Source organism: Vipera berus (assembly GCF_964194415.1).
Source record: "Vipera berus genome assembly, chromosome: 3".
In the NCBI taxonomy this organism is placed as follows: domain Eukaryota; kingdom Metazoa; phylum Chordata; class Lepidosauria; order Squamata; family Viperidae; genus Vipera; species Vipera berus.
The window spans coordinates 15,474,086-15,495,519 of NC_138204.1; positions in this window are offsets into that span (position 1 = coordinate 15,474,086).

Sequence of the window (21,434 nt, forward strand, 5' to 3'; positions counted from 1 at the left end):
TCAAAGCCGAAGAGCCAGCGCTTGTCCGAGGACATCTCCATGGTCATGTGGCCAGCATGACTAGATGCCAAAGGCGCATGGAATGATGTTACCTTCCCACCATAGTGGTCCCTATTTTTCTACTTGCATTTTTACGTGCTTTTGAACTGCTAGGTTGGCAGAAGCTGGGATGAGTAACAGGCGTAGACAACACACTTCCTGCAACTGTTCTTCATATTTTTTGGATTTGGATAATAATCACAGAGAAGGAAGAGAAGGCGCACAACCATTTTGTGCATCTTTCTATGCTGACCACATTGAAAAAACTGAATTCCTACCGTACTTGGGGAGTACTACTAGTTTTGGGCTGGAAAAACGCACTAGATGGCAGAAAGGAGAACTCCTTTTTTATTTTATTTTTACTACCATCGAGCGAGATGTAGATTTCTGCAGCCAAGGGGTCATCACCTCACTATTTCATATGTTGAAGAAGCTGCTGCTGGGTGGGACTGACATATATGTCATTACATACACTGTTCTCTCCCCTCTTCCCCCCCCCCAGATTCATGCTTGCTTAAAAGTATAAAAAAACCCCATCCATTATACAGATTTAATGCAGCTCATTCCCCTAACAGGGAATAAGATTGCAGTTTCCTTCCAACTCTCTACATAGCATCCACAGCTGAGGGTCCTACTCAATCTCCCCCCCCTTTTCCCCCCCTGGTTGATAAACAAGCCCATCAATAGGAGATTTTGTTTTTTTTTCCTATAGAATTTTCAAATGCATTGTTATTTGCACAGTACAGTTCTAAGATGTGAGTCCAAAACGCCGTTTCCTCAGCTAAGAAGGAAGCGGGACTGCAGTCTTCTTAAACAGAATGGTAAACAACACTAGGAGACTCAAACAGAACTGATTGCATCTGCAACTTTGCAGCAGCTTCTGGAAAACAAAAAGCTCCTACCCTTCCATTTCTCCCCACTTCACCATCTGACCGTCGTCTTGCAATAAACAAAAATAAAATTAGAAACCAAAAAAAAATGTGCCTTTTGTTGCACGCATCAAAACTTTTCCCAAACATACCTAATATTCTTTCCTCCTCCTATTTTCTCCACTACAACAACCCTGTCAGGTGGGTTGGACTGAGAGAAAGGAACTGGTTCAAATCACCTAGCTGACTTTCATGGCTAAAGCAGTGTGGGAAGAATCCAGAGAAAGAAATATTTTGGGAAATATTAAAAAGGCAGAATATACTTCCCCAAAGGAATAATGGAGAAGATCTTAAAAAAGAGAAAAACCAGCCCACAGAAATCAGCCCCAGCCTCTAGGCAAAGGCCAGCTTTTAGAAATGCAAATTCAATAATCCATTCAGGAAGTTGGGACCAGGAAGCTAGAAGCTATGAGATTAGGAAGACGAAGACCTCTAAAATCTACATACCCCACCCAACCTTTAAAGACATGACCTTTGGGGACATAATAGGATTAACCCACCAATACCAAAAGGGCACACTTAGATTCAGGTCAAAGAACATGACACAGGAAATACAAAGCCTCAAACAGGAACAGGAAACAACCTCAAGAGCCCGAGAAGGTATAAAAACCCACCACTCCCAGCAACATGTGGTCAGCTTTCCCAGAGCCACGCTTCTGTCTGGCTCTGCTCTTCAATAAACCACAACCTTCTTTCTAAAGCAGTCTCCATTTTGTTTATTCCCAGCTTGGACTGAACCCTGATGAAGATTTTTCTTTCAACAGCAGGATTCAACATTTTCCTGGTGATTGGCTCAAAGTCACCCAGTTGGCTTTCATGCCTGAGGCGGGGCTTGAACTCATGGTCTCCTGTTTCTAGACTGATGCCTTAATCACTAGTTCCCAGCCCTTTCTTAAGCTAATAATGAATTCCTGAGATCTAAATAGCGATTTCTAAGCTTCAGATGGGAGGCAATTGGCTTATTAATTACAATTTTTGACCGCAAAAATTTTCTTTTCCCCTTCATGGCCTAAAGAAAGTTTATGCTTTCAGCAACATGTTGCGAGGAAGATAAATCTTACATTGATGAATTGGGAATCCAATGATCAACCCAGGAGAACCCACCCCCAACAGCCCCACTCCAAAAAAAAAAGAAGAAGAAGATAAATCCTCTCTTAATGAAATGGATTTCAAATAAGTATGTCCAGAAGATGCCTCTCACAGAGGAGAAACCAATAGAGTCTGGGAGAACAGAATAAAGGTGTTCAAAATCAGTTTATTCATTGAAGCCACATGGACTCCTGGGTTTTCCACAGCAAGATTTTTCTTCAGGACCGCCTTTTGAAAAATGCAGTTTTTCCATGAAATCTGTGACATGTTTAGATACATGGCTGAGCCCATGCTTTTTATGCAGAAAGTCCCAAGAGCAATACTGGCATCTCCAAACTTTCCTTCCTTCCTTCCTTCCTTCCTTCCTTCCTTCCTTCCTTCCTTCCTTCCTTCCTTCCTTCCTTCCTTCCTTCCTTCCCTCCCTCCCTCCCTCCCTCCCTCCCTCCCTTCCTTCCTATTTATATATTACTTATATGCAGTACTTTTTTTGTAAAAGAAAAAGGTGCCGGAACTCACACATGTCATACAACCCACCTTGCCTACCCTACAAGGTTCCATCCAAAAAAGGTGCCGGAACTCCGTTCTGAGCGTTCTATGAGGAAAAAAACCCTGCTTATATGTAAGGGTGTAGGTCTAAACATATGTTGTATATAGTATGTTTAAATGTGTGTTATGGATGTGTACACTTTGAGAGCAACTAAATTTCATTTTTAATGTGTGCCATTATTTTTCCTTCCTTCCTTCCTTCCTTCCTTCCTTCCTTCCTTCCTTCCTTCCTTCCTTCCTTCCTTGTTGCCAATATTGAGAAACACTGATTTAGAGCCATCAGCTCTTCAATGGGACCACTCAATTAACAGATTGCCAACCTGATTGTATGACATTTACAATGGTCATAAAGCAAATCACTATGATTGTTAAGTGAATTGTAAGTGATTGTTAAATGAATCCAGGTTCTCCAATGTACCCTTTTGAATTTTTTTGCCAGAAACTAACAAAAAAAGGTCTGAAATCATGACCACAAGACACTATAATCAATTGTAAATATGAACTGGTTGCCAAGTGCTTGAATTGTGATCATGTGACCGTGGTGGTGGTGTGCTGGTCATAAGTGCAAATACAGGTCATACGGTACTTTTCCCAAGGCCATTGTAACTTTTAACCATTGTTAAATGAACGGTCGTAAGTCAAAGACTGCCTGTACTCCACCAGAATGCCACACCTATGAACATAGAAAGCCAGGTATTGCCAGAACGATGCTTTGGGATGAGGGGGAGGGCAAGAGATAATTGGCATTACAAGACAGATTCCTATGCAAAATTGTCCAATTTCTCCTGAAATCCAAGACAAAGTTACCATGAATGTAAGTCTTATCATGGCAGACCAGATAGAAAACAGGCACGCTAAGAATTTTAAATAATTAAATTTATTGCAGAAAACTAAGAAGCCATTACAAAACATTCACTTTAGCTATCTTTTATAGGACTCTGCTACTTACTGGTTTCCTTCTGGCTCTGCAAAGAATGACTCTCTCTCTCTCTCTCTCTCTCTCTCTCTCTCTCTCTCTCTCTCTCTCTCTCTCTCTCTCTCTCTCTCTCTCTCTCTCTCTCTCCCTCCCTCCCTCCCTCCCTCCCTCCCTCTTGCTGTCTCTCTTTTTATTTACTTATCACTAAGTCTTCTGTCTGCCTCCCATCATCTTTTTCTCCCCCACCACTGGAATACAAGAAGTCCTGACTACATTGCTCACCCCCCCCCCCAAAATGTGGGCTTTAGCAGAAAAAGAAAAGAAATCTGGTCATTTCCTGATGATAGGAACGGGTCACAACAACCGAGTAGTCAGTTTGGTTCTCTGAGCTGAGCATGTTTGAACAAAATGAAGAATGGGATTGATTCAGAGAGCGCTGTCTGCAGGCTCTCTGTACTTTTGTCCAAATGAGGAAGACACTTGAAGGCACAGCAAGCTGCATCCATTTGGGGGCAAGGAAGAGGGCTAAGGCTCATATTGTGATGCCCAACCTGACTTTCATCGCCCTAAACCTTTTCTGGCTTTCAGACCTCATGCAAACAGCAACTTTTTCCACTCTGGCTAAAATACCTTGACTTTTTACAGGTTTCCATGTGAGCTATAAAAAAAAATGTGCTTCTCTGTTTAAAGAATCCGCTCATTAAAGTTAATGCGGCAGTCCTTTATTTTTGAGTTCACATGGAAGCCTAGAAAAAGTCAAGCCACTTTAATGAACAGCCGGGAGGTGCTGCTTTTGCATGACATCAAAAGCCTTCCTTCTGAATAATTTCTGAAGCACACACAGCTTGCTTATTTATTTATCACATTTGTAAGGCTGGCCAACTCCATAGCAACTCTGGGCAGATTACCTTACTTACCTACTTACCTTGACACTGCTTAGCTTAATAGAGGGTTAAAAATCTCGGGGGGGGGGGCGCAGCTGCATAAAAAATGGAACAGAGCAGCCCTGCCAAATGGGAGGAGGAGATGTGACAGCGGGTGAGATATAGATACATATACACACAAACACACATATGCACATATCACAGGTAGGACTACTCGTCTTGGATTGCTAAAATGCAGACAATCACCGTGGGCGGCGAAGATATCGCAAATGTGTACTGGAATTCTTTGCCCCATCTAAGTCTCTCGAATTGGTACAGCTCAGTCTTGGTAGCCGCACAGTTGCAAAAGGAAAGGGGGGAGACCATTGCTTTATCACATGTCCACCAGATATGATAGTACGTGCCTGAATTATGTTTACATTTCCAACATCTACTGTATCTGACATATTTTTAAACATTTTTGCTAATCTTGCTGGTGGCAGGTGCCATCTATAAAACATTTTATATAAATTTTCTCTATACGCAGTTGACATTGTCAGTTTATAATTTCTCTCCCATAATTTTTGCCATTTTTCTAATTCTATATTATAACCAAAGTTTTTCGCCCACCTTGTCACTGTCTCTTTAGTTTGTTCATTTTCCATCTCCAAAATTAACAAAAAATTATACATTTTCTTAATTAGTTTCTCATCAGAGGTTAACAATATCTTATCAAATGCAGTTTGTTCTTTATAAAACCCATAGTTTCACATCTTTTTCATATCTATTTTGTGTTTGTAACTGTACCCACCATGACATGTTGATGCCCTGATTTTCCAGCTCTTGTTTCGATTTTAATTATTATTATTATTTTTATTTGTATACCGCCCTTCTCCCGAAGGACTCAGGGCGGTGAACAGGGCAAACATATAAAAATACAAGATACAAAAGTTAAAAAGAATTAAACACAATGCCCAAGCTAAAACAATAAATAAATATATTAAGAACAACAATAAAATCCCAACCCATCCCCCATCAGGCCAGGCCGGCTTGTTCGAATAAATAAGTCTTCAGATCGCGTCGAAAGGAGCGAAGGTCGGGCGCCATCCGGAGCTCAATGTCCCATCAGTATTTAGAATATCTCTATATGCCCACATTTTTTCAAAATCTACCAAATTTGGATGTGAAAAAGCTTCCGTCGTTCATAACCACCCTGGAATTCTTACATATATTTTAGTTTTGATTTTTTCCCATACTGTTATCAAAGCATTTCTAATATAGTGATTTTGGAAATACTTACGAATTTTGTTTTTCCCGTACCACAAAAAAGCGTGCCACCCCAATTGTAAGTCATGTCCCTCCAAATATAACAACCTTTTATTCCTAAGAGTGATCCATTCTTTCACCCATGTTAATACAGATGCTTGATAATACAGAACCCACTTGGGTAGTTCAAAACCTCCATTTTCCTTAGCATCTTGCAATGTTTTCATCTTTATTCTAGCTTTCTTTCCTTGCCAAACAAACTTCAAAATTAATGAATTTAACTCTTGGGGAAAAAAATTTCTCAAGTTTTATTGGAATTGTTTGAAATAAAAATAAGATCTTAGGCAATATATTCATTTTAACTGTAGCAATTCTTCCTAACAGTGACAATTGTAAGTTCTTCCACTTTTCCAAATCTAGCTTTATTTGTTTCAATAGCCTTATATAATTTTCTTCTTTTATTGTTGAGCATTTGGCTGATAAATATATACCCAATATTTAACCTTTTTCACTATCTGTACCTCTATTGATTCTGACAATCGACTTTTTTGCTTATCCGTGAGATTCTTAACTATTATCTTAGTTTTTTTCTTTATTTATTTTTAAGCCTGCTATTTCTCCATACTGTTTTATCTTTCCCCACAATTTGGGAATCATCTCCAGGGATTCTTCCAAAATAAATACTAAATCATCAGCAAATGCTTGTAATATGTTTCACCCTTTATCCCCAACCCTTTAATTTCTATATCTTGTCTGATATTTCGATTTAAAACTTCCAAAGTGAAAATGAATAACAGAGGGGATAATGGGCATCCTTGCCTTGTGCCTTTTCTTATCTCAAAGCTCTCAGTACAATCTCCATTCACAATCACTATGGCTGTTTGTTTGTTATATATTGTTTTTACCATATTTATAAAATTCTGTCCAAAGTCCATTATTTGTAGTTGGTGAATCATAAATTGCCATGAAAGATTATCAAATGATTTTTGAGCATCTAAGATTTTTACTGCCATTTGTTTCCTTGGATGTAGCTCATAATATTCTAATACATCTATTATCACTCTTAGATTATTTTTAATTTGTCTCTTTGGTAAAAAGCCGTTTTGATCTGGATGTATAAATTCAACTAAATGTTTTTTCAATCTCTGCCATTATTGAAGTAAAATTTTTATAATCCACATTGAGCAATGAAATTGGTCTATACTTCTTAATCTGGGTCAAATCAGAATCTTCTTTTGGTATTAAAGTGATATTTGCTTCAATCCACGCTTGGAAGTCTAGCTTCTAATAAACGTCCATTACAAAAGTCTTTCAACGGTTCGCTTAGTATCTCTTGTAAATTCTTATATAACTCCGCCAGAAGCCCATCTGGACCTGGTGTTTTTCCATTTTTTTGTCTTTTTATGGCCTCTGATATTTCCATCATTGTAACCCTTTCATCTAACATAGTTTTAAATGTCTCTGAAATCTTTGGAAGATTACTTTGTTCCATGTATTTTACAGTTTTCTGTCTTGAAGTTTCCTCTTTGTCATACAATTCCTTATAGTATTCTTTGACTATCTTTTTTATTTCTTCATTTTTATATTGTAAATAACCTTTCTCATCGAGTAAGTTATGTATTGGTTTTTTTTTCTGTTTTTTAAGTTTATAAGCTAACCATCTTCCCGGCTTATTGGCATTTTGAAAAAAAATTATGTTTTGCTCTTTTTATCTGTTCTGCCACTTTTTTCTGAGTCTAACAGATTTAATTTATGTTTTATAATGTCCATGAAAGAAAACCAAGAAAACCAAGATCATGGTATCCGGCCCTCTCAATTCCTGGCAAATAGATGGGGAAGAAATGGAGGTAGTGACAGATTTTATTTTCCTGGGCTCCAAGATCACTGCAGATGGGGACTGTAGTCAAGAAATTAAAAGACACTTGTTCCTGGGGAGGAAAGCCATGACAAATCTAGACAGCACACTAAAAAGCAGAGACATCACCCTGCCAACAAAAGTGCATATAGTCAAGGCTATGGTCTTCCCAGTTGCAATGTATGGCAGTGAAAGTTGGAACATAAAAAAGGCTGAGTGCCAAAGAATTGAGGCCTTTGAACTGTGCTGCTGGAGAAGACTCCTGCGAGTCCCTTGGACTGCAAGGCGATCAAACCGGTCAGTCCTAGAGGAGATCAACCCTGACTGCTCTTTAGAAGGCCAGATCCTGAAGCTAAAACTCAAATACTTTAGCCACCTAATGAGGAGGAAGGACTCACTGGAGAAGAGCCTAATGCTGGGAAAGATTGAGGGCAAGAGAAGAAGGGGATGACAGAGAATGAGGTGGCTGGATGGAGTCACTGAAGCAGTAGGCGTGAGCTTAAATGGACTCCAGAAGATGGTAGAGGACAGGAAAGCCTGGAGGAACATTGTCCATAGGGTCGCGATGGGTCGGACACGACTTCGCAACTAACAACAACAATGTCCATTTCTCTTTTCAAAGTCTCTTTTTGTGGATTTTTTTGCAGTTCTAATTCTAACTTTCCAAATTCTTCTTTTAATAATACATATTGCTGTTTTCTCTGTTTATTTTTCCTTGCCATATATGTTATAACTATGCCTCTAAAGTACGCTTTAGCTGTATCCCACACATTTTGTACTGTTGTGTCTTCTTTTTTATTTTCTTCGAAGAAGAATTCCATTTCTTTTTTTTGCTAACTCTATAAATTCTTATTCTTTTAATATGGAATGATATAAAGTCCATCTTGGCCTTTTTTTGTATTCCTTTCCAGGTCATTTTCAAAGGATTATGATCTGCCCAAGTGCCTGTTTCTATTTCAATGTCCTGTACGTTCATTCTCACGTCAGCAGTCATCCAAATCATATCAATCCTTGACCAAGATTTTTGACTATTTGAATAGAAAGTATATTGCAATTTTTGTGGATTAACTTCCCTCCAGATGTCTTGAATTCCAATTTCCTGCGCCGTATCAAAAAATGCCTTAGGTAACCTTCTTCCACTTTTTCCTGTTTTGTTACTTTGGTAATCAATTTTTCCATCTATTATTGCATTGAAATCTCCTAGTAAGGAAATGTTTGGGTATTCCATTTCTATTATTTTTCTATGTAGGTTTTTGTAAAAAATTTCTTGATTGTTGTTTGGTGCATAAATTACCACTGTGATAAAGCAAAGGCTTATTGGGGAAAAATACATGCTTGGTTAGAAAAAATATTGGGAGGACATGTAATATTTAATCCTGAATTTTTTCTATTAGGTATAATACCAGAAAAGATTAATAAGCAAAGTTTATATTTGGTTCTACATATTACAACGGCAGCAAGAATAATCTTTGCACAATACTGGAAAAATGAAGGAATACCACCAGAGGAAGAAGTAATTTAAAAAATACTGGAATGCGCTGAGATGGACAGACTAACTATGAGATTGAAAGATAAAGAAGAAACAGAATACTACCAAAGCTGGAAATTATTCTACAAATGGCTAGAGGAGAGAACCAAAGAGTAGGATTTGATTATGTATTAGCACTTTTGAACCCAGACTGCATCCTGGTTGAAAAATTAACATATGTATGTAAAGAAAAAAAGAATTAATTAAAAGCTTATATATTTTTTTAAAAAAAGGAAAGTGGGAGACCAGTGTGACAAGTGGAAGGGAAATGTTAAGTCTCTCCCTAATCCATCCATGTTGGTTCTGACCTTGACTGGCTCATTTTTCTAAATCCAAAAAAGAAAAAGAAAAAAAACCCAACCCAAAGTTAGTTGATCTCTCCAACATAACCAGGGTAACTTCATTGCATTGTTTACCTGGGGAGAAAAGTAAAATGAATCAGGTACCTTCTTTAAATGAAGGGAAGCCAGGAAACCTAGAGGGAACAGGATGTTAGAGGAGTTCCCAACCCTCAGGTTTTCTTGTGCAGTGGAGCTTTTTAAATGCACACACAAACACACACAAGCTTTTCTCAGAGTTCCACAAAGAATGAATGAACCTTTTATTGTCAAAGTACAACCATGTATACATTGAGATTGGCTGAGCCTCCCTTCGTGCCCCCACCCCCAACTTACAGTGACACAAACCCTCCATCTTATTGCACCATGTGAGCTAATTGCACAATGCACCGGCCTCGCAAGTCAAGTCAATCGTGCATAAAAGTTTATAAAACTATTTCCTGTTCAAAAGCCTAACGGCCCATGGATAAACGCTATTCTTTAGCCTGTTGGTACGGCTGGCTATACTCCTACCCGATGGTAGTTGAGAAGCCTCATTGCATTCCAGATGGTGGACAGTGAGATGGCAAGAGATGGATGGATGCTTCTGAGACATTGTTAGGTGTGTGATTTGCAGCAGCATCTGGGACTACCTGCTGCCTAACAGCTGACTGTGGTCCTTTGTTAAAGACACCCTTCCAGCCACACAATCAAAAGTTAAATCACTTCTTTGGTGAGTTAAGAAAACTGAAAAGAAATTATGGCAGCTTAAGTACATGGAAGCAAAGTCTAAAAAAAATGAAGGTAAGGCAAATTAAGAGAGCCTGTCTAGTGTAGCGGTTAAGGCAGTGGTGGCGAACCTATAGCATGTGTGTCAGAGGCGGTACTCAGAGCCCTCTCTGTGGGCATGCGCACCGTCGCCCCAGCCCTGTCTCCCTCCATGGTCCCCTCCTCACCAGCAGCCCTCCCAGAGGAGAGTCGCCTCCGGGCATGGCCCGTGTAGATCTGCGCAGCCAAGGACATGGCAGCTGGGCAGCGGGGACAAGACTCCACCCTCACACCCATCGTGCACAGATGATGCTGCGGGGTGCAGGTAGAGGGCGTGGCCACCATAGCGCTGCTGGGCCACCTGGGCGATCTGGTGGAGGCGGTGGGTGGCCCTGCGGGCAGGCGGGGCGGAGGGCAGAGCAGGGGATGGGGCAAGGTGGGTTTTGGGCACTCGGTTTCTAAAAGGTTCGCCATCACTGGGTTAAGCATTGGGCTAGAAGCCAGAATATCATGAGTTCTAGTCCTGCCTTAGGCATAAAGCCAACTGAGTGACCTTGGGCTGGTCATCTCTCTCAGCCCTAGAAAGGCAACAATGGCAAACCATCCCTGAAAAACCTCCCTAAGAAAATTGCAGGGACTAGTCAAGACAGCTGTCAGCAGTCAACATGGGCTCAAAGGCACAAAAGAAATGGATGAGAGGGGGGAATTGGGGAGAGATGGGATGAAAAGCATTCCTATCATTCTGAAGGTTTTGGAGGTGCAAGGAAGCATTATGGGTATCCAGGAGTATTCAAACGTGAACATGCCAGCTTTAAAATATCAATCTCATGACAGGAGCTGCTGAGCTGAATTTAAACTGCCATTTCTAACCAATGGGGAGCTTTTGAGTAGTAGAAAGTGGGCACAGTATGTTCCAAGCTTTTATATAACTTTCCAAGAATGCGCTGCAGAATGACAAAAAATGTGTTTCTTTCCTTTTCAAAAAGCAAACCTTATTTTTTTCTAATATAAATGCTTGATCAGAGGATAAAAACAGCTCCATCTATTGTTTTAATTTCAGAACATAGCTGGATTGAAATAATTCATTTAAACATGCACAGGAAGGACATTAGACTGGTTTTCTGAACACCCCTTCGTGTTCAGTTTCAATTCTTGGCTTGGTAATGTGCTGGAGATTTTAAGACAGAGGAAGTAGCATCAACATGCTGCTGTGCTTCTGACTGTGCAGAAGTCAATTCCTTCTCAACGTGAGCATAGAAAGGTTGCCATAAAATTCTGCTTTACTAGGAAATGGGGGGGAATCAAATTTCTAACTGTACATGACTATAGCTATCTTGCCACACATATCTTGTCAGCGAGATCATTTTGATATATGATTTTTAGGCTAGGATCCTTAGTGAAGTGTTATGGGGATAGCCTGCCCTACTGCCCTGTTTTTATTAAAATTCTTTTAATAAATATAATTAAGAAGATCCATGCTACATGTGAAAGCAGAAGCATCTGTAATCATGTTTACTTGCCGTAAGACACATTTGAAATTTGGGCAGCAGCATACTGACTGGGGAATTCTGGGAGCTGAGGTCCACAAGTCTTAAAATTGCCAAATTTGGATACCCCTGCCCTAAGGCACTCTTTTGCCTTGGGGATGAGAAAAGATGAATCAATGTGATTTTTGCCAATAGCGTAGAAGATAGAAAAGATAGGGGCTTTGTTCCATCTTTCTGCCCCATCATGAATCAGGAGTAAGAGCAGACCCAGTAGAGACTCATGATCAACAGCCTCCTGGGAATGGAAATGTGGATCTGACAATAGCATCTACCATACTGTCAGACTTCCTTGGTTCCATCCTATTGCTAGGACAACTGCTAAGTGAAAGTGCTGCTAAATGAGATCAGCATGTATTTTTTTATTCCTCCTTTGTTATTCCAACACATGAGGCATTTTACACCCTACTTTGAAGAACAAAAAAGAGGAAGCAGGTTGCTCCAGATTGCTTCCTGCTGCTCTTTGCAGGCCCTCTTCCCACAGAATGGGACAATTCACCATGGCCAACTCTGCAGCCAACTCACCATGGCCAAGTCATTGCAGCCAACTTGCCACAGCCAATTCAATATGGCCAACTTGCCATAGCCAATTCACTGCAGCCAACTCACATAGCCAATTCGCCATAGCCAACTCACCTCAGCCAACTCACCATGGCCAATCACCACAGACAACTCACTGCAGACAACTCACCACAGCCAATTCACCACAGCCAACTCACCATGGCCAACTTGCCATAGCCAACTCACCACAGACAACTCACCACAGACAACTCACTGCAGACAACTCACCACAGCCAATTCACTATGGCCAACTTGCCATAGCCAACTCACCACAGCCAACTGATCACCGCCAACTGGTCACAGACAACTCACCATGGCCAACTCGCTGTGGGATAACTCACCAGAGGACAATTCAATAATTCATTTTAATTATTTAAATTTATTTTAAATTTCATTTTGTCCCTCCTTTGGCATCCTTTCTTTAATTATTCTATTCCACCATTTCTGCTATATTAGTGTAACTATTGTCGTGTGGCAAATTGGTCATGGCAAGTTGTCTAGTGACAAGTTGGCCATGGTGAGTTGGCCACAGCGAGATGGCCATGGAGAGTTGGCCATGGCAAGTTGACCATGGCAAGTTGGCCCTGGCCAAGTTGCAAAAACCAGAAGAGGTTTTCCCATATGTCTAGTGCCTGCTCAGAATCTTCTTCCAGCTTTTGTAAATAAGAAGGGAGAGATATGGGGTGGGTTTGAGATGAGAACTTTGTTGAGAAAATTTGCACTATTTCTTTGCTTCAACATTCCTTCCATAGCCAAGCTCTTCCTCCAGGCAAATCTAAGGCTTCTCTCCCAGGCCTAGCTTATTATTAATTTCATGAAGCATATTTCTGACATCTCCAGACTTCATGCCTTTGTTCTTATTGGATGCTTTCCAATATATGGGAAATATTTCAATAATCTAATCTGTTTTCTTAACAGATTGAGAAAAGGTCATTTTTGGTACAAAAGCAGAAGTGTTGGTATCCCTGATTATTCAGGGGATCACTACACCTCCCACTGATCCCACAAAAAGGGATAAGCAATATGGTTCCCATCAAATCCAATTTGTCCACCAACAATTCTCTTGCTGCCTGCCAGACCTTCAGGTCCAAGTGTCTTTAACATTTTTTAAGATTCTTTTAATTAGAAATAAGTAGATCAAAAGCTGGCATTTTGCAAAAGAAGTACCTGCCTGCCTTTTCTTCCAGGAATGCATTTGTTCACAAATCTCAGGAACTACAGATATTGCTAGAAAATAAAAATGGTTGGTGGTTGCAAGAAATATTTTGTTGGAAATCATGCCCGCCTACAACTCGAAAAATATTAAGGCAGATTAGAAACTACTAGATTAGAACTAAAGAGTGAGATGGTGGAAGATATACGTAAAATCTTAGAAAAATGTGTGTTTAGCAACCAAGCCCTTTCAGCAACCATTTTAAATGCCTGTAGCATAATCTCAAAAAAAAAAATCTGCTCCAAAAGATTGCTTTGCCTATTATGTAAAGACCAGAAAACATCTCAATTATGTATTCTATTCCTCCTGCCCACCTAATTTGCGTGGAATTCACAGATTCCATGCTGATTGCATCAGTCAAGGAGTTTTATTTACTAAGAATGGGCAATGCTCTAGCTGTGTTCACACAATACCCTAAACCAGGTTAGCTACATACTGATAGCTGCAGGTATACAGTATGCCACTTGGGTGACTTTTGCTTTTTTGCTTAACCGATTATAGAAAACAAACACAACGTAAAACAGATACTTAGAATTCACTGAATTGTGGAAAACCCCAAAATGGATTAATTCACTAACCAGGTTATTATGAATTGAAATCCATTCACACCTGATCCTTCATATTTGTACATGCTTTGCAGTTTCATTTACATCTGCTCCGTTATTTCCTTACCCATCTACAATTTTATGCTCTGCAAGACTGCAAGTTCTCGAATTCAGTCGAAGTCTAGTGAATTTGTGGATGACTGGTAATGAGATTCTCATAAGTTGGTATCACTATAAATGCTCAAATGTCAACAGGTCTTTTCAGGCAGCCAAAGACTCAAGTTGACCCAGCCTTCCATCCTTTCAAGGTCGGTAAAATGAGGACCCAGATTGTTAGGGGCAATATGCTGACTCTGTAAACCGCTTGGAGAGGGCTGAAAAGCACTGTGAAGCGGTATACAAGTCTAAATGCTATTGCCATTGCTTACAGATTGAGTCACCCCAACTTCTGCTTGGTTAGAGCTCTCTGAGAAATCTTTCACTCTTGCCATCTCCTGCTTCTGAAGTGATGAGAGAAAGCTGCAATTTTACAGAGACATGTAGTTCCAGTGGCTGGTTAATTTCATATTCATAAAAAAATAAATAGAAATTCAATCAATCAATCAACCAGAATAAGAGATGGAAGGGACCTTGGAGGTCTTCTAATCCAAACCCCTGCTCAAGCAGGAGACCTTATACTATTTCAGACAAGTGACTATCCAGTCTCTTCTTAAAAACCTCTAGTGATGAAGCATCCACAACTTCTGAAGGCAAAGCTGTTCCACTGATTAATTGTCCTCACTGTTAGAAAGTTTCTCTTTATTTCTAGGTTGTTTCTTTCCTTCATTATTTTCCATCCATTCTTTCCTGTCTTACTTTCTGGTGCTTTAGAAAATATGTTGACCCCCTCTTCTTTGCGCTATCATGTCACTCCTAGTCCTTCATACATAGATATGAGACATATGTCTTAAACTGCCCAGCACTTACACTGTGGGAAAATGGAATCGTAATCGTACACTTTCACAAGGTCAAACGACATTAGCTCTTTGATTTGTCTTTACTAATGTCACTGATTCTAATTTCATACATTGAAGGCCACATGGGGCTGCAGGCAAGAAAGAAGAAAGAAAATACAGTACAAAACTACTGCATCTATTTGGTTTTTTTTTTCCTGAAATCAGAAAAGCAGCCTTAATAATAACTATTGTATAAATGTGCAGGGATTTTTTAAAAGGGTTTTTCCCCCCAATTTTTACAAACTTTTAAATTCATTAAAAGCAGGCACTGGGTTAGAAAATGGTCTAGGGAATAAATGACCTCTCATTACAACTGCATTTATCTGTTCCCATTTGTCTTGTAGCAAGACGTATCAGAGAACTACTGGCAATTACAACAATTTGATGATACTGCTATTAATGTCAAGAGCAAATTTCCCTGCTGACTTGAGTTGGGAAAATGTTTGTCCTGTATTTTAAAATTAAGAAGAAGCAGAGGTATTACTGGGGAGCAGCAGGACTTGAAATGGAAGGAAATTATGCTTGTTTGTTTGTTGTGGCATTTCTTCCCTGCCAATTCCCCATGGACCCTTGGCAGTTAATAAATCACTGAAACCATCTAATATAAAATAAACAACATTCCATTAAAATTACAATAAGATTCACCCCATAGCAGCCACTTCCTGCCAACATTATAGATCTAATGTGCCTCCTATCAGTTCTGCTTTAATTCCCTGAAGATCACCAAAGAGGTGCCATTGGGATCTCCAATGGAAGCCTATTCCATAAGGATGGAGCAATATAGATAAACAAATTTCTTAGTCTTTACTTCTCCAATCTCACAAAAGCAAAAGGGAAGAAAGACTTTTGACATGGCTTGGAAAAATATGGGTGGGAAACTTCATGAATTTAAGTTGGCAAGAAACTGACAATCTGATAGTGGATGCTGATGGCAGTTTTTATATATAAAAAACCATACGGCTGCCCAACCTGCTGTAGTGACTTTGAGTGGCTAACAGTAATGAAACCAAAATAGCCATCAGAACAATTAAAAGCAGCTGTAATAGCAATTAATATGTGATGTATCAGAGGTCCAAATAAACCCTTCCATACAAACAGATGAACATCCAACTACTGACTACAGCAGGGGTGTCAAACTGCTGCCCCACATAATAATAATAATAATAATAATAATAATAATAATAATAATAATAATAATAATAATAATAATAATAATAATAATAATAATAATAATAATAATTTTATTTATATACTGCCCTTCTCCTGAAGGACTCAGGGCGGTGAACAGGGCAAGAATAAAAAATACAAGATTACAAAAGTTAAAAAAGAATTAAATATATGCCCACTAAAAATAGTAAATACAAATATTAAAATAACAATAAAAAAAACCCCACCAATCCCCCATCAGGCCAGGCCGGCTTGTTCAAATAAGAATGTCTTTAGATCGCGGTGGAAGGAGCGAAGATCGGGCGCCATCCGGAGCTCAACCGGTAACTGATTCCATAGCTCCGGGGCGCCCACAGAGAAGGATCTCCCCCTGGGGGCCACCAATCGACATTCTCTGATCGGTGGCACCCTGAGGAGGCCCTCTCTGTGGGAACGTACAGGGCGAAGGGAAGTTGATGCCGGCAGCAGGTGTTCCCTAAGGTACTCCGGACCCATGCCATGTAGGGCCTTAAACACCATTACTAGTAGCTTGAATCTCACCCGGAAGACAACTGGCAACCACATCATGTGGAGGCCGCCCCCACCCCAGCTCCAGCAATGCAAAAAAAGTTACAATACATCGCAACACGTCACGTGACGCAGCGAGTTTGACATCTGTGGACTACAGGCTTCAGCTAACTATTTAGCCCCAATGCTTGAAGGAAAATCCCAGTTTTTCAGTATGATGTGAAGGGCAACAGGGTTGAGGGTATCTGAATCTCAAAGGGATGTTGTTCCATAGGACAAGTGCTATAACAGAAGCAGGTATTCTGGGTCCTGAAAGATTGCACCATTTAATAGAAAGGACCCAAGTTTACCTGTCCTATCAGATTGGATGGGGCAAGCAGAAATAGTTGGAGACAGGTGGTCCTGCAACTAACCTCGCCCTGACCAATGTAGGGCTTTATGAATGACATGACAACTAGCACTTTGAATTGCATCCAGAAGCTCCTCTGGAGTGAATACTGCTCAGCAAGCAATGGTATCACATGGCCTATCCAGTTATGCCCCAAACTGCCTATGCTGCTGCATTTGGGATCAGCTACAGCTTCTGAATGCTCATCAAGAACAGGGACAGGTATGACACATTACAATAGTACAAACAGAAGATGATTAAGACCTGAGTGACCATGAATAGAATTCTAGTCCATAGACTGGTTGCAATTGGTGCACAAGATGGATTTGTGCAAAGTCCCCCCACTAGCCATAGGCATCCCAAGAGGGGCATATTTCACTTAAGTTGATGATGGCATGAGTGATGGTCATACTTCTCAAGTAGGTTTGCAATGAGCACATCTGCACAAGCTGGCAAAGGCCTTTACCTGCTGTTTTATCAGGAGTCTGGATCCAAAAGGATGCCCAAATCATAGAATTGCTCATGCACAGCCAATCTTGGAACTTAAATGGAAACTGATGGCTTTTGAAGAAAACTTCACTCCATCTTGCTAAGATTTAGCCTTAACCTGTTTATTCACTTAAATGAAGCATTTGTTACTTGTAGGTTTCAGTTCTGATGACCATGAACAGGATCTGGGATGCTTCAATTTGCAGCTGGGAATCTGTAAGCTTCATTGCAAGGCCTAATAAAAGGAACAAAAAACTTCTACCAATGTTTGCTAGATCTTACCTATCTATTGCAGTTCACTGCATTCTGGAATGTTGTCAAGTATAGCATTTTAGGGAGATAGAAGCTGGGGAGGGTTGCAATAGATAGGAAAAATCAATCACGTTGCCTCTTCTGGAGTAAGTGTGGTCTCCAGTGAACAAGGAACAAACTGTTATGTTAGAAAAGAGATAACACAGAGAGCAGTCCTTGGGAATATGTTATTATTAAAGAACTTATTAAGAGCCACTACAACTATCTGCACAACACTTTTTTCACATAAAATGCAGGGCATCTCTTCTGATTTATTGAGAAGTAGGTTATTATTTTCGCAAAATGTGGGCATGGTGAGTTACAAATCTATTCCCTGTAAAGAGCCTGCAGCTTTTGTTAAACCTGTACATCAAGCCGCATGTTCATTCTTTTCCAGACCAGATTTAAGCTGGCTTTTTTCCCATTTAAAACTCTTTGACTGTTATTACTAGGACAGTTTGTAGACACCATCTGCATCCCCTCCTGCGTTCTCAGATAAGATTTCACCTTTGGATGTCTGCTTGGAGTCCAACCAGCTGTCTGGCTAAGCATGAGGCTTCTGGCTCCACGCCTGACAGAATCAACAGGAACTGGTAGAATCAGGCTGAGAAGCAAGATTCAAAGAGATTCAGATGATTTGAGGGGAAAGGGATTAGGAATAGTCAAATGTCAATTTCCTGATTGGTTCCTGGAATAGAAATGAGAATTTCTTATATTTTGAATGTAAGCTTTTAAATGTCTATGGAGTTTCTCAGTCATCCAAGTCATAGTTATCCCAAAGGTGTTTTTTTTCACAAGGCAACTGGACTTTCTTGTTTTTCTTTGAAGACATTTCGCTTCTTATCCAAGAAGCTTCTTCAGCTCTGACTGGATGGTGGGGGATGGAAGGATTTATACTCCTTTCAGACAGCTGGTCATTTGCATTCTTTTGGAGAGTCTTTGAGTACTCAGGTGACCCTGATGACACAGCTAAACCTCAAGGTGGCCTCAACGATTCTCTGAAAGAATGCAAATGACCAGCCGTCTGCAAGGAGTATAACTCCTTCCATTCCTCACCATCCAGTCAGAGCTAAAGAAGCTTCTTGGATGAGAAGTGAAACGTCTTCAGAGAAAATCAAGGAAGTCCAGTTGCCTAGTGAAAAAGCACCTTTGGGGTAACCTTTTAAAGCAGGAATAGAGAAGGAGTAAAGCAAATGCTAACTGAAATTCGGAATACGCATACAGTGTAATGGGTCTCTAGAATCCATAAACAGCAATCTAAACTTTAAAAAGATACTATCCATCATCCTTTCTTGTCACCCACAACATGAAGCACCACGCAAAGTAGAAGCATTCACAGAATTAAAAAACAAAAGACCTCACAATTATCCTTCCTTCCAAGAGTTCACATAGCTGCCCTTTTGATCTTCCCAAGAACCAGAAGCTCAGACAATCAAACAGGCATTTAACATCTTGTGTTTTTCTAATGAATTATTTTATTTATTTATTTAGGAAATGTACATAATTGCCTGTCTTATTAATATGACTCAGGGGAGGAGGTATAACCAACGAGCAATTAAAAACAAAGTTAACAACTATTTAAAACAAATATAACTAAAATCCAAGATGGTGGAGGGAAATAACATCCTAAGGACAATGCAGTTTTCTATGGGGTCACCAAGGTTGTTGGAAAAACTATGCTTTAAGAGCTTTCCAGAAGGCTAATAAGGATGGGGATAACCTCACCTCAGCTGGGAATGATGTTCAAGAGGGTAGAAGCCACAGACAAAAATCCATGTCTACTACATCCTGTCAGATGGAAATCTTCAGCAGATGGGACCCATTATAAAAAAAACTTCAAGATGGCGGACGTGCTTGTTCGAGCTCCGTGAGCTCCGTGAGTCCCAGCTATGAGGCGTCCCTTTGGAGCCCCTCAGGAGCCTTCGGGCTGCCTGGGATGTGGATTGGGGGGACGAGGCAGCTAGTGGCTGATGAAAACGGGCAGAGAACAGTTGGTAACCTGCGAGCTCTTTCATCTGTTTGCCTTTGTTTGCCTTCTGCCTTCTGCCGCTTGCTGCTTGCCGCTTGCCGCTTGCCTTCTCCGGACCGCCTCTCAGCTGTTCGTGGCCGCCTCCGGCGTTCCCTATTGTTCCCTGCTGTGCCGGACCAGCTGGGCTGCTTGCTGTTCTCAGGCTGTTCCTGGTCGGCGAGGAGGTCGAGGAGGACGCTTGTGGGTTCGTTTGGGGCGGCAGTGATGGCGGCGGCGGCGTGGGCGGCGGCCTCGGCGCTGGCGGCGGCAGTTTCTCGGGCTGCGCTCGGTGGCGGCGTTTCTTGCTTCCCCGAGCCGTTTCGGGCCGCCCTTAACATCTTCGGGCTGCCTCTGGTTGCCGAGAGAGACGCCTGCGGGTCCGGCTTGGCGGCGGCGATGGCGGCGACGGCGTGGGCGTTGGCGTTGCCGCTGGTAGCGGCGTCTCCTGGGGCCGCATTCGACGGCAGAGATGGCCTGCATCCGGCGACGACGACGACGGCAGCAGTGGGCTCTGGCCGTTCTCAGCGACCAGCACTAAGCGGTGGCATTCCTGGGGCCTCCTGGCCCGAGTGGCAACACTTGACCTGTTTTTGGGCCACTTCGGCGGCATCAGTGTTTTCTGGCCTATTTGGGCCGCTTGTGGAGGCCAGTGACTGGCTGCGATGTTTCTCGGGCTCTTGGCCCCTCTCGCCGGCGGTGGTGCTTCCATCTTACCCCAGACTGCATCAGGCTGCTTTTAGTGACGCTATCGTCCTCGGGCCGTTCTGGCGGCGGAGAGGGCGACTGAGAGTTATCCTAGTGGCGATGATGTTTCCTGTGCTGCCTCGGACCGCTTGTGTTGGCAACGGCGTCTTTGGACCGCTTCAATGGAGCAACAGGCGGTCTTTATACCACCTTTGGACCGTTCTAACGGCGGTGACGCTTTTAGACCATTTCGCCCATTTTGGCCCGTCTACTCTTTTGCCTGAATATATAACTTTGTCTGCCTCCCCCTCTCCCCTTTGGATTTGGTCGGTCCTGGGTATCAGCCATGGTGGGAGAGTGGCTGACTTTTACATCTGCAGCCCCATAGAGGTGGGAGCTCTATGGGGCATGCCTACCCAGAGTATATCTTTGACCATCCCCAGGTACAGAGTTGCAACTTGCTGTGAGAGGGCGGGGGGGACCTGTTTACTGGGGCACCCAGCTAAGTGGCAGTGCAGCTGGGTGTGGATCCAGATATTTTCTTTTCCGGCCTTCGACCCTCCTATGGACTTGATCATCTCCAGGACTACCTATTCTGGACTTGCTGGACTAACATGCGACAATATACCAGCACGGACTTGCTCGCCCTCAGGGGTGCCCCCCTCGCCTGGGTGCGACCCGCCTCTTTAAATTCTAACCTCGATGAAGGGCCCGAGTTTTGGGTCTCTGAGAGATGGCTGGGCAGGGGTAGGGGCCGTCAACATAAATGTAATAAGAGGCCCCTGATTTTGTTTTTATCAAAAATTTTTACGGGGTTGGGGAGGGGGGTGGGAGATAGGGGTTGTCTGGCTTTGGGGGGCGGCCAATCAACCATAGTTCAGGCCAGACTTGGGTCTGACCGCGCGGGGGGAGAACGAGGGGTCGTT